Source organism: Anomaloglossus baeobatrachus, chromosome 1 (assembly GCF_048569485.1).
Source record: "Anomaloglossus baeobatrachus isolate aAnoBae1 chromosome 1, aAnoBae1.hap1, whole genome shotgun sequence".
Lineage (NCBI taxonomy): Eukaryota > Metazoa > Chordata > Amphibia > Anura > Aromobatidae > Anomaloglossus > Anomaloglossus baeobatrachus.
Genome location: NC_134353.1, coordinates 368,834,375 through 368,846,708, shown reverse-complemented (window position 1 = coordinate 368,846,708; position 12,334 = coordinate 368,834,375). Strand labels below are relative to the sequence as shown.

General features: G+C 43.1%; 1 long non-coding RNA gene across 1 annotated transcript; it reads right to left on the bottom strand.

Moving 5' to 3' along the window:
- Positions 1-555: 555 nt before the first annotated feature.
- Positions 556-5,056, bottom strand: LOC142293208 (uncharacterized). Its single transcript, XR_012751198.1, has 10 exons — positions 4,649-5,056; positions 4,460-4,537; positions 4,314-4,384; positions 4,109-4,233; positions 3,914-3,983; positions 3,707-3,833; positions 3,554-3,622; positions 3,388-3,473; positions 1,430-1,527; positions 556-1,055 (listed from the first exon to the last, which is right to left on the bottom strand). It is a non-coding gene; the product is annotated as an uncharacterized LOC142293208 (long non-coding RNA).
- Positions 5,057-12,334: the final 7,278 nt, after the last annotated feature.

Sequence of the window (12,334 nt, the reverse complement as noted above, 5' to 3'; positions counted from 1 at the left end):
AGACACCACACAGAGAAAAAATACTTTATTAAAAATACACAGACACATCAGGGACTCCATGTTTATTACTCCCTCTCATCCCTCTACGATCATGGTCTTCTTTCTCCTTCAACCCATGCAGCTCTGCTATATCAGACAGCATGGGATGGGAGGAAGGAACGCTGCTGCTCCCCGTGCAGTCTAATCACTCAGTGAGTGAGCAGAAGCTGCGAGTTGGTAAGCGGTGACGTCACCGCTGATACCGTTGCCATAGTAACCTGACAAGCGGAATACTATAGCAACGGTGATCTCCGGTCACCTGATTCCCGGCGCTGCTATTCATCACTGACTGTGGTAGCCAATCCCTTCATGTGGGCTGACTCTGTAAAGAGCGCCTACATGCAGGGACGGGGAGCCCACCATGTGCCTGAGCATCTCGCCGGTACACAGCACTCGCCGAGTATACAGAGTACTGAAATGCTTGGGCGAGCACCACGTACCGGTGAGATGCACTGACAGGACCTAGCATGACGTCATATCCATGTGACCAGTCTGTAGCCAATGAGATAATACAACATTCACACGTGACTGGTCACATGCTATGATGTCACGGAAGGTCCTTTGGTTACCGGGCGGCACAGCGATGATCAGACTCAGAAGGAGAAGCGGCGGGAGACAGAGTCTGCAGGACGCGTCGCGGGACCTGTAAGTATAATGACAATGTTTATTATTAACTGTATTCTTTATTTTACAGACCCCCCGCCCCATCACATAACTATAAAGTCGAAGTTCAGTGTTCGGACGCAAGTTTGCATTATCTCAGAAGCCGAACTTTACAAAACGTTCGGGTGAGTCTCCCGAACACCAAACATCGGGGGGGTTCGCCCGTCACTAATCAGGACTGATGCAGCAGACAGCAGGTGGGGGAGCACATGGAGGAGTCCACAGTCTACTGTTATAAGTCCTTTGGCTCTTAGTCCACAGGTTAGAGTGATGTGGCCAGCGGGCCGCACTTTGTCCAGCCTTGCCTTAGCTGAAGCTACAGAAGGTCGCCTGTGGGGACCCAACAAAATGACCTGTTTGGAAAAATTGAAAACAGAATAAAAAGGATGCTTATTGCTAACTAATAAGGGTACAAGAGCTGTGAAATCAAGATACTATGTAAGGTCACAAGAAGGAGACCACAGATAATGCCTCCTAGGATGATGCAAAAAACCACCAGTCCTAGAAAAAAAGCCAGAGAAATGTCAAAAAAGTACAGAAAAGGGCTGTAAAGAAGAAAACAGATAAGGGGGAGAAGATGACCAAAGGAAGTCAAAAGGTAAGACGCTCAGAGGACAAACCCTAGAAAGGTAATACAAGTGGACAGAGGGAGGGGATTTTAGGAGGGATTATACTCCTCTATCTGACATCATCAGATGCCTGCAGTGTCACCCCTTCAGCAACTCACATGGAATATTGGGACATCAGTGTTCCACTTGTTGGAGAGATTATCAGTGATGAAATGGCTTCCGCAGAGAGGTACACTACTGTGCAATGCACGGGATCCTGAAAAAAAATAAATGGGGAAATACACATTACATAAAATAAAACAGGAAAAAAAAAAAAGTCATGCAAAGACTCAAAGGTTATGACTGAATCCTATGGACACCAGGCTGAAATAGTTTTGGAGTGTCTGAGGAGAGGATATAGCCCATAATAAACAAGGTGGAGCCCACTATTTATTTTTTCCGGAGTTTCATACCTCCTAGTGGCATAAACTGAAGTTCTGTGTCGCTCAATAGAATTAGACCTTGTGTGCACGGCTGCACGAAAGGAGTACACAGAATGGACAGAGAACCACGCTTAAAATACGAACCTACAGAAAATTATACACAACCCCCCATATTCCACCATCACAGTCCCACAATGCTCCATCTAATATATAAAGCTGAATGTGTGTGTGTATGTATGTATGTGTGTGTGTGTGTGTGTGTGTGTGTGTGTGTGTGTGTGTATGTCCGGGATTGGCATCTGCACCGTCGCAGCTACAACCACAAAATTTTGCACACTCACACTTCTGGACCCCAAGAGTGTCATAGGCTATGTTTTGAGGGGAAATTTTAACCCCGCGCTTTACAGTTATTCACCAAAAAACCTGCCTCCATTAAATCGAATGGAGCTGGGAGCCACAGTGCAGCCAGAACTTCAGAAGAATGTGCAGCCACGCCCTTAAATGGAATGTTGGCGTGTCACAGTGCAGCCAGGGAAAGAGACAGACAAAGACAGGGAAAGAGGCAGACACAGACAGGGTAAGAGACAGTAACAGAGAGACATACACAGACAAAGAGACAGACTGACAGGGAAAGAGACAGACAGGGAAAGAGAGGGAAAGAGACAGAGAGGGTAAGAGACAAAGAGACAGACACAGGGAAAGAGACAGAGGGAAAGAGACAGACAGGGAAAGAGAGGGAAAGAGACAGACAGGGAAAGTGACAGAGATATAGACAGACAGGGAAAGAGATTGAGACAGACGGAGAAAGAGACAGCGACAGTCAGCGACAGACAGGGAAAGAGACAGACAGACAAAGAGAGAGAGAGACAGAGAGATATATACAGAGGGGGAGACAGAAGGAGAATGGGAGAGAAACAGAGAGACAGTTACTATTCCGGGCAGCGCCGGGTGCTATGTTGTGAGGCGAAATTTTAACCCCGCACGTTCCAATTTACCAATCAATTTTGCCTTTATCTACATAATGGGGAAAGAGTGAAACGAAAAGTGTTGGGGGCAAATTGACATCTGCCAGATGTGAACAAGGGGGACTTAAAGCTTGGCCAATTTAAATAAACAATTTAATAATTACATTTCTATCTATTTGTTTTGTGGTTTTTGTGTGCAGAATACATTTTTGTTAATACATTCTATTTTGTTAACAGCAGTTATTAACCTGGACGAAGCCGGGTAGTACAGCTAGTCTAATATATAACTTAGAGGAAGAGAGTTCCGGCACACTGTACTGTTTCCCAAAAAAAGGAGATACACTGATTCAAGTATTCTTAATCTGTTTTTTCTTTATTGAAAAATAATGTGGGGCTGTACATGAATAGAAAATCCGCCAGGACGTTTCGGCCCTAGGCCTTCATCAGGTCAGACAATCTGACTGGAGTATTAGTATATGTGAATAAAACAGAAAAACAGATATCAGCGGGTGTAAATAATATATACAATAGTGACAATCCAAATGGAAATAACATAGTACATGTTAGAGGAGATACAACATAGAGAGCAAATTCACAACAAAATATGACATACGATATGTTGTATTACTCACAATGAATACAATTGTAATAGCCTGATAACACACGAAGTACCAGGGAAAGGGCCCAAAATTACGGTGTGATATGCTAAGAGGAGGATAAGTAGCTCACCCATGTCAAGCAAAGATCCGTAATTAAGGGAAAATAGTGAATAGCCAATCGTCATAGATATATAAGATCCAGCATGGAATCTAATCCTGTGGTAAAAGAGGGGAAGAATAAATCAAAAAGCCTATATAGAAAGGACGAATAGGGTATAGTGTATACATGAGCATACCTGTGAAGAGGTAGAAATCTTAGGAAAGTCCTATGGGAAGACTTTATGGGCTGGGTGGACTAAAATGTCCTATACAGAAAAAGAGTATATATGTCAGGCAAAGAGTGGACATCAAAGTGGGGTATATAAGTATGAGGTAAGTATAGCCAATACCTGTGTGGATGTAATGAGGCTAAAGGCCTATTAGTTATTAAGGCTCTGGATCCGTTTATTTCAGATTGGGTAACCAATGAACCTTCCACATTATATGTACTGCTGTTGCCAGTAACAATGGGTATATCTGTGAACAACAATGAATGGACATAGTTTGTCATATAGAGAAATGTAGCATGGCGGGATATAGAGGGAATGGTATATTACCAGTAAGGGGATATTGGTCCACTAGGATACTCGTTAGGATAGAGTGCTTATACTGGTGGCAGTCATATATCTGCAAGTATAAATAATATGAGATGCTGTAGTTAGTTCAATGGATCAATAATCCTATGTTGAAAATGGCTATAGAGTAGAAATTGAAGCAGGGATATGCACGTATGTGGTAATTGTAACCGATACCTTTGTGGATGTTTTGAGGCTAAGAACCTAATTGTTGTTATGGATCAGGATCCGTGAACCTCAGGTTAGAAGATCAATGAAACCGCCACAATAAATGTACCACTATTATCAGTAGCAAAATATGTCTGTGAACAACAATGGATAGGCATAGTATGTCATGTGGATCAAAATCATATTGCGTAATATAATGAAAGTGGTATATTACCAATAGAGGAGCTTCTAGTTTACAGGGACACTAGGTAAGATAAATTGCTTTTGCTGGTAGCAGTAACATATCTGCAGAGATAAACAGCATAAGAGGCTATAATAAGCTGAGAAGATCAATAGGGTCAATGGAATAGAATATATTACCAGTTACTGGAGGAGGCTGGATCAAATCCTGTTAGGGTTAATGTGTCAAGGAGGTGGGAGTAACTCCGGTGGGGCTGGCTGACAACAGAGAACAAGAACGAGTTGAGAACATGAAAAGAGCGTTGTAAAGGAAAGAAAGGATATTCATAGATAAAGGGAGGATTCCAAGCTGCTGGGCGAGTCACTTACCCGCCGTGTGCGGTGGTGGCTGTGCGTGCCGCGCGTCCTGTGCAGGCTAATACTGTGAGAGCCGGTTTAAATGAGGTCCGGGGGCAAAAGTGTCATATCCGGTTTGTGGAACGCGGAAGCGATGCATGCCGGCGTGGAACGCAAGGCGCGCATGCGCACTAGTAAAAAGTGTCCCTGGGCTGTAAATTACATGCGAAGTGCATAATATCCGGTAGTTGGAACGCGGAAGTAGAGGTAATCAATGTGAGACGCAAATCGCGCTTGTTTAATACAGCTCTTGTTATATGGAAGCCTATAGGGGCCATATACTATATAGTGAGTCCGGTGCTGGAAGAATCGCTGGCAGGCTATAAATCCAATGTGTCACTGGTGGGTGATGACAGTTGGTGCTTATGCACGGGATGGCTAGTTCTGTAAGAGGAAAAACAGGGATTAGAGGAATAAACGGATTGAAGGAATAAAATACATGTATATCATGTTACTGGATAAAAATTCATTAATGTTATTCACATGAAACCTGTAAGGGAAAAAACATCAATAGAGGTATACATGACAACTTTTCCAGTTACTAAGTAACAAACATCATGAGAAAGGTTATAGGTTGCACTGTACTATATAGTAGCCATGGGATACCATAGGCACTGAGTGTAACATCAGATGACCAGAAGATTAAAACAAAGTGGAATCCATTAATGACCTGTCTCGTATTTTCGATTAAGCCCATGGGGTTCCATGGTGCCCAACATGTGTATCCATCTAGCCTCAACCTCGAGGAGGCGTTTAACCCTGTCGCCTCCTCGCCGATTGATGTTGACCTGGTCAATGACCTGGAATCTTAATTGGGACACGTTATGTCCTGCTGTCAAGAAGTGATGTGGAATGGGTAATAGTGTGCGTCCGCACCGAATGTCGGATTTATGCTTGTTGATGCGGTCTCGGACATGCTGGGTAGTCTCCCCCACATATCCGAGACCGCACAGACATTTGATGTAGTAGATGACAAACGTACTGTCACAGGTGAAAAAGCCCTTGATCTGAAAGGTTTTCCCAGTCCTAGAATGTGTGGACGTATTGCCTATGTTGATGTTGGAACATTGGGCACAATTCAAGCATGGGAATGTTCCAAATTGGGGATTATTAATAAACCGCTGTCTAAGGGTAGCAGTAGAAGGACCTATATCTGCCCGAATAAGTCCAATTCTTAAATTAGGTGATTTTTTATAGCAAACTAATGGTGGATTCTGGAATTCCTTAATTTGGGGATATGAGAGTCCCAACAGGGGCCAATGCCGTAGAATGATGTTTTTAAGTAGGGGCGAGAAGGGATGATAAGTGTTGATGAAATGAACTCTTTCTTGTGGGTCCCGATGTCCCCCAAAATTTGTTGTACTCCTTATGGCTACGTCATGAGGGTAGGCTCTTTGTATAAATTTATTGCTCATCTCCTGATGTCTTTGAATTTTGGTTTCACTGTTGCTGACAAGTCTGTCAACCCGGATGTGTTGGGAGATGGGCAAGGACTGTTTGGTGTGTCTGGGATGATTGCTTGAAAAGTGTAACAGGTTATTCCTATCAGTCGGTTTCGTGTACATATCAGTGGTAAGTATACCTACATTGCTTTTAATGACCAGACAGTCCAAGAAATTAATCTGGTCTAGATCATGGTGTAGGGAGAATGAAAGGCCGGGTAAGAGACTGTTGATGTTGTTATAGAAGCAGAGAAGGGAATCAAGGTCACCATTCCAAATCATGAACACGTCATCTATATACCAACGCCACAGTAGGGCATGTTGATTAATCAAGGGATGACAATGTATGAATTTGTCCTCAAAGTGTGTCATGAATATGTTTTTTTGGAAACAGTACAGTGTGCCGGAACTCTCTTCCTCTAAGTACTATAATTTATTTTTCCAGAGCACCTGCTGTTATGATCTGGAACCATGGAAGACCATCACAAATCATTGTCAAAAAGGTGACAAGAGCATTGGCAACTAATCTGGCCGCCATCCCCTTACTAACCAACACAACTAGAAGTAGCCGAGGGGTGAACTAACATCCTGTGCACCGCGAACCCAGCCGGAGAACTAACTATCCTAAAGGTAGGAAAGATGAATAACTCTCTGCCTCAGAAAATAGACAAGAATAGCAAGCCCCCCACATTCAAAGACTGCGGTGATATAGGAAAAACACAATACACAGGTAGATGACAGGATTAGCAAAAGGTGAGGCCCCCGCTGACTAAAATAGGAAAGGACAGGAAAGGGACTGATGGTTGCCAGAGAAAAACCCTACAAAATACCAACTTCCTGATAGTACAAAAAGGCCCTCAGATCGCTTGATCTGAACTCCGTCCTATACCAGGTGCCCTTGTCATACCAATGAACAGAAAACAAGAATTATAACAAATTCAACAAGCCACAAACACATTGACCCAAAAAGGAGCTATACTCCACACAGGACTGCAGGGAGTTCCTCAACAATCCACTGAGGGAGGGTAGTGGAGCAAATAAGGGGATAGATAGAGCAGATAGAGACAGGGAAACGGTAGGGGTCAATGAAGGATTAGGGGGGGATGGGACATACAAGGAACGTAGGGAGGCTAGGAGTAATAAAGGTGTTAATAGGATTAAATGTCTACTGGCAAATGCAAGAAGTCTTGCAAACAAAATGAATGAATTGGAGACTCTTATGTCAACCATGGATTATGATGTGGTGGGCATTACGGAAACCTGGCTGGATGAAAGCCATGACTGGGTGACAAACATACAGGGTTATAGTACATTTAGGAAGGACAGGAAAGGCCAAAAAGGTGGTGGGGTGTGTATATTTATCAAATCTAACCTAAAACCTGTGTTGTATGATGACATTGAGGGGAACAGCAACAACGTAGAGTCAGTATGGGTAAATGTACATGGGGAGGGGAATAATGGAAAAATGCTAATTGGAGTTTGCTATAAGCCTCCTAACATACCTGAACAAATAGAGGGTGAAATGCTGGAACAAATTGAAAAGGCAGCTAATAATAATAATCGGGTTCTTATTATGGGGGATTTCAACTATCCAGACATACAGTGGGACATAGAATCTTCTGGTTCTGCTAAAAGCTGTAAGTTCTTATCTACCATTCAAGACCATTTCCTCTCTCAGATGGTAGGTGAACCGACCAGGGGAGATAATTTGCTATATCTGGTCCTGTCAAATAGACCGGATACAATTTCAGATCTACAGGTCCGGGAGCACTTGGGCACCAGCGATCATAATATGGTAAGCTTCGACGTAATATTCAATAGAACATTTCAAAGGGGGAATGCTAAAACCTGGAATTTTAGGAAAGCTGATTTCAACAAATTAAGGGAAGAGCTTAAATGTGTAGATTGGGACAGAGTCATGGTAACTGGGGATACCGAACATAAATGGGGTAAGTTTAAGGATATACTACTAGAGTCCTGTAAAAAACGTATACCCTCTGGTAATAAAATGTCCAGGAATAAAAAGAAACCACTATGGATAAATAAGACTGTACAAAGTATAATAAAACAAAAACAAAGGGCGTTTAAAATCTTAAAGGCTGAGAATACAGAAATAGCATTGCAGGAGTATAAAGATATCAATAGGCAATGCAAAAAAGAAATCAAACAAGCAAAACTAGCTACTGAAACAAAAATCGCCAATGACATTAAAATAAATCCCAAAATCTTTTATAAATACATTAATGCCAAAAGGAAAACAAAGGATAGTATCGGACCCTTAAAATATAATAACAAGTTAGTTATAGAGGACAAACAAAAGACTGAGATATTAAATAGGCATTTCTCATCTGTATTCACCAAGGAACTGACTGTACCAGGGATCATTCAACAAGTGAAAAATCAAAGTCCACCACCCGATATAATTAATTTAACACAAGATGAAGTACGCCTACGTCTGAGTAAATTAAACATCGACAAATCCCCAGGGCCAGATGGCATTCATCCACGAATATTGAGGGAATTGAGCTCCGTAATCGACAGACCGCTGTATCTCATCTTTTTAGACTCACTTGTAACGGGGTTGGTGCCTCAGGATTGGAGGATTGCTGATGTGGTACCGATATTTAAGAAAGGTAAGAGGGTAGATCCAGGCAACTACCGTCCAGTAAGCCTGACATCAGTAGTATGCAAAGTTTTTGAGGGCATTTTAAGGGATGACATGCAAAAATATATTGCAGAAAATAATATGATAACTGACAAACAGCATGGATTCATGAAAGATAAGTCGTGTCTAACCAACCTGTTGGGGTTCTATGAGGGGGTAAGTTCAAACCTGGATATTGGTAATGCAGCTGATGTGATTTATTTGGACTTTGCAAAGGCATTTGATACTGTACCACATAATAGCCTTATACTAAAGCTCCAGAAGCAAGGACTAGGGGACACAATATGCAACTGGGTAAGGAATTGGCTAAGAGATAGGAAACAAAGAGTAGTCATAAATGGTACATTCTCTAAATGGGCTATAGTCAGCAGTGGGGTGCCGCAGGGATCTGTGCTTGGACCGATTCTTTTTACTCTCTTTATTAATGACCTTGTGGATGGGATTGATAGTACAGTGTCAGTCTTTGCCGATGACACCAAACTATGTAGGATATTAAAAACTGACCTGGATAGTACAATATTACAAAAAGATCTGGATAAGATGTCAGAATGAGCAGATACTTGGCAAATGAGATTTAATGTTGATAAATGTAAAGTAATGCACCTAGGACGGAGTAATCCTATAGCTGCGTATACATTAAATGGAAGTAAACTCGGGACTACAGAACAGGAGAAGGACTTGGGTATTCTCATTACAAATAAGCTGAGCAGCAGCACTCAATGTCAAGCAGCAGCTGCTAAAGCAAACAAGATTTTAGGGTGTATAAAAAGAGAGATTAGATCCCGTGATCCCAACGTATTGTTACCCCTCTATAAATCACTTGTAAGACCACATCTGGAATACGGGATCCAGTTTTCAGCTCCACATTTTAAAAAGGACATTCAGAAGTTAGAGTCAGTTCAAAGGCGGGCAACTAGACTATTACAAGGAATGGAAGGCCTCCCATATGATGATAGGTTGAAAAAGTTAGATATGTTTAGCTTAGAAAAAAGACGTCTCAGAGGAGATCTCATTTATATGTATAAATACATGTGTGGTCAATATAAAGGACTGGCACATGACTTATTTCTTCCATAAACAATACTAAGGACCAGGGGGCACTCACTGCGAGTGGAAGAAAAGCGATTCCGACACCTTAATAGGAAAGGGTTCTTTACAGTTAGAGCGGTCAGACTGTGGAATACACTACCACAAGAGGTTGTAATGGCAGATACTATAACAGCTTTTAAAAAAGGGCTGGATGATTTCCTCAGTACACAAAACATTGTTGGTTATAAATGACTTAGTGACTAAATGTAGAACTGGTGGAGGAAGGTTGAACTAGATGGACCTAGGTCTTTTTTCAACCTAAGTAACTATGTAACTATGTAACTATGAGGGGGAAAATCCCTGGAAGGAAATAAACTGAAACCAACCACAACAAATGACAAACCCAGATAAGCAAAGAACCAGACAATAAATAAAGAGCAAGCACTTATCTGGGGAAGATGTGGTGTAGAGCAGGATTAAGCAGGCTAGAGATACAAAGAACAACTGACATCCGGCAACAGCCTGCAATCAGACCAGGACTTAAATAGGCAGAGAGTTAGGAAAGGAAACACCCACTGCACAACACACCTGGTCTCTATCCAAACCCTTCCTGGCCACCAGAGGGAGCCTCCCAGCAGCCAAGACATAACTAACATTCACAACAGTACCCCCCCTTGAGGAGGGGTCACCGAACCCTCACCCACGCCACCGGGTCGCTCGGGATGAGCATGATGGAAGGCGCGAACCAACCTGTCCGCATGAATGTCAGATGTCACAACCCAAGAGTTATCCTCCTGCCCATAACCCTTCCATTTTACAAGGTACTGAAGCTGACGCCTACTGCGACGAGAATCCAGAATTTTTTCAACCTCATACTCAGATCCCCTTGTACCAAAACAGGGTCAGGAGGCGCTGCTACAGGAACTGCCGGCTCCACATGTTTCTTCAACAAGGACTTATGGAAGACATTGTGAATCTTAAATGACGCAGGCAGAGTCAAACGGAAAGATACAGGATTAATAATCTCCGAAATCTTATAAGGTCCAATAAATCTGGGCTTAAATTTAGGAGACGGAACTCTCATAGGAATATTTTTAGAGGACAACCACACCATGTCCCCTATTTTAAACCGGGGACCAACAGTCCGACGCCGGTTGGCAAACTTTTGGGCAGTTTCTTGGGACTGAAACAATTTATCCACTACCTGCCCCCAAATCTGCTGCATTCTGTTGACCACCGAATCCACCCCCGGACAGTCAGACGCCTCAAGCTGCCCTGAGAGGAACCTAGGGTGATACCCAAAATTGCAGAAAAAGGGGAACACCAACGTGGTAGAGCTAGCTCTATTGTTAAGGGCAAATTCAGCCAAAGGCAAAAACGAAACCCAGTCATCCTGATCCGCAGAAACAAAACACCGTAAATAGGTCTCCAGGGTCTGGTTAGCCCTTTCAGTCTGACCGTTGGTCTGAGGATGAAACGCTGAGGAGAAAGACAGCTGAACACCCAATTTGGAGCAAAAAATCCTCCAAAACCTGGATAAAAACTGCACCCCTCTGTCAGAAACAATGTTTTTGGGAATACCATGCAAACGGACAACATGTTGAAAAAACAAAGGCACCAACTCTGATGAAGACGGCAACTTAGATAGGGGAACCAAGTGGACCATCTTGGAGAATCTGTCACAGATCACCCAAATCACAGTCATTTTCTGAGAGACGGGAAGCTCTGAAATAAAATCCATAGAGATGTGCGTCCAAGGTTTCTTAGGTACAGGCAAAGGCAATAATAGCCCACTAGAACGTGAACAACAGGGCTTGGACCTAGAACAAACTCCACACGACTGCACAAAACGACGGACATCTCGGGACAGGGAAGGCCACCAAAAAGAGCGTCTCACAAGATCCCGAGTACCAAAAATGCCAGGATGACCAGCCAAAACAGAGCAATGAACCTCAGAGACAACTCGGTCTCTCCATTGGTCTGGGACAAACAGTTTCCCTGTAGGACATCTCTCAGGTTTATCCTCCTGAAATTCCGCCAGTGCCAACCGCAGATCAGGCGAAATAGCCGAGAAAACTACACCATCATTCAGGATAGTAGACAGTTCGACAACCTCCAAAGAGTCAATGCAGAAACTCCTGGAAAGGGCATCGGCCTTAACATTCTTGGTGCCTGGCAAAAAAGAGACCACAAAATTAAACCGGGTAAAAAACAAAGCCCACCTGGCCTGCCGAGGATTCAACCTCTTGGCCGATTCCAGATAGATGAGATTATTGTGGTCCGTAAGCACCACAACTTGATGCCTAGCCCCCTCCAACCAATGCCTCCACTCTTCAAATGCCGACTTCATAGCCAATAATTCCCAGTTCCCCACATCATAATTCCGTTCAGAAGGAGCAAATTTCCGAGAGAAAAAGGCACAGGGCTTAAGTTTACCCGAAGTAGCGTCTCGTTGAGACAGAACAGCACCTGCTCCGATCTCTGAGGCATCGATCTCAACTTGAAATGGGCGAGACACATCAG